The sequence below is a fragment of the Apium graveolens genome, chromosome 1 (assembly GCF_009905375.1).
Source record: "Apium graveolens cultivar Ventura chromosome 1, ASM990537v1, whole genome shotgun sequence".
Taxonomy (NCBI): Eukaryota; Viridiplantae; Streptophyta; class Magnoliopsida; order Apiales; family Apiaceae; genus Apium; species Apium graveolens.
The window spans coordinates 101400988-101402717 of record NC_133647.1 but is presented as its reverse complement, the minus strand read 5'-3'; positions in this window follow the sequence as shown (position 1 = coordinate 101402717).

Below are 1730 nucleotides of genomic sequence, written 5' to 3'. Positions count from 1 at the left end.
ATTGTTAGGAATATGTTGTGTACTAGATGATAACTTGAACAAAACACTTAGTAGATTTTAATTAAGTGTTTTTGTAGCTTTCAACGAATGATCATTTCAACATGCGTTGAAAATGTAGCTTATGTAACTATAAGTTTAGTAGCATATTCCTGCATATCAAAATGGCTTAATGGAACAGATGTTATAGTATGTATAGGTCATGTTAACTACTAGATTGATATGCAAGATAGGTTGGTTAATTGTAAATATCAGATGCCTTGTAATCTTGCATAAATGAAATGGAGTTAACTGCCAAGAAAATAGTCTCAACGGATGTTTCATAAAGCTTTCAACGAATGATCAACTAAAGCTTCAATGGATGATTCACATAGTCTCAACAGATGATCAGCCAAATTTTCAACGGATGATCAACCATAGTTTCAATGGATGATTCAATGAAGCTTCAACGGATGTTCAAATTCAAAAGAGCAGTTGATAGTGACTTAACAGTCACATGCGTTGGATGTACGCAAATGGAATGTGACCGCCTATTTGTAGGGTTTAGAGAACAAAGAAGCATTTCTATTTCCATGCTAAACAGAAGATATTCAGAGATGATGGATTGAGAAATGAAGAAGCATGAAATTAGACTTGAAATGTTTTGTCTTATTTTACTTGTCTTTTTGTCATGTAACTTGGTAATATATAAACCAAGTGTAGAAAGTTGAATAACAACTAAGTAAGTGACCATTTTCCAAAAAAATAGATAAGGCAAAATCTGTAAAGAATTTCTCTATCCTTGTTGTTCAATTTGTAAGCAGCTGTGTACAAGTTTGTAACACAGAATTCTCTACATAATATATATCTCTGGTGGAAAAGTTAAACCCACCAGAAAGTTTTTAAGTACTTGTATTTAAATACTTTGTATTTTGATTGCTACACTACTTTCATTCTGCACCACTACTAGATCAAACCCAGTTATCTGTTTATAGGAAACTTTTCTTAAACCAAAAAGTAGCCAGAATTCCATTCAACCCCCCTTATGTAATTCTTTTTTAGATTGTTTGGGAATAACACACAAGAATGGGAAGAGCCCATTGTAAGTGAGTTAAGGGATGTCAATGAGGCTGAAAAAAAACAGCTATTTCAGCAAGATTATCAAGCTGTCTTAGACTCTATTTCTTATGAAGCTGAGGCATTTACTTACCCTGTTCCAGCTTATCAAGTTTTAGCTGAACAGGACAATGTGGCTGTTGAGAGAATTCTTAATTTGGTGCACACAACTGCCTCCATGCAAAGGGCCAAGGATGCAATCACTATCATGCCCTCCACATCTGGTGATGACTTTGATTATCCAACTGGTGGTTCTGAGGATATGTTTGGGGATGAAGATGATGATGAAGGAGATTTCATGCACATAGGGGGAGAAGCAGGCCCTAGATCAAGTACCAACACTCCATCTTGGGTGTTTAGCAAAGCATGTGATGAGCATCAGTTTAAATCAACTCTTCTTCACATAATTCAATAGACTCAGACAACTCTTCAAGCTACTAAAAATTCCAATACCAAAAGACTTTTTCAAGCACACCTTGAGTCTCTTCAACTGCATCACATCCAATCTCTAAAGCAAAATCAAGATGTAACTGAGCTCAAGATAGAAATTTGTCAAGTCAAAAAGGATATTACTGCAAGATTGGAGGCTACCTTTCCTAACACAACAATGTTAGATATTAACAGAAAGCTTAGGAAAA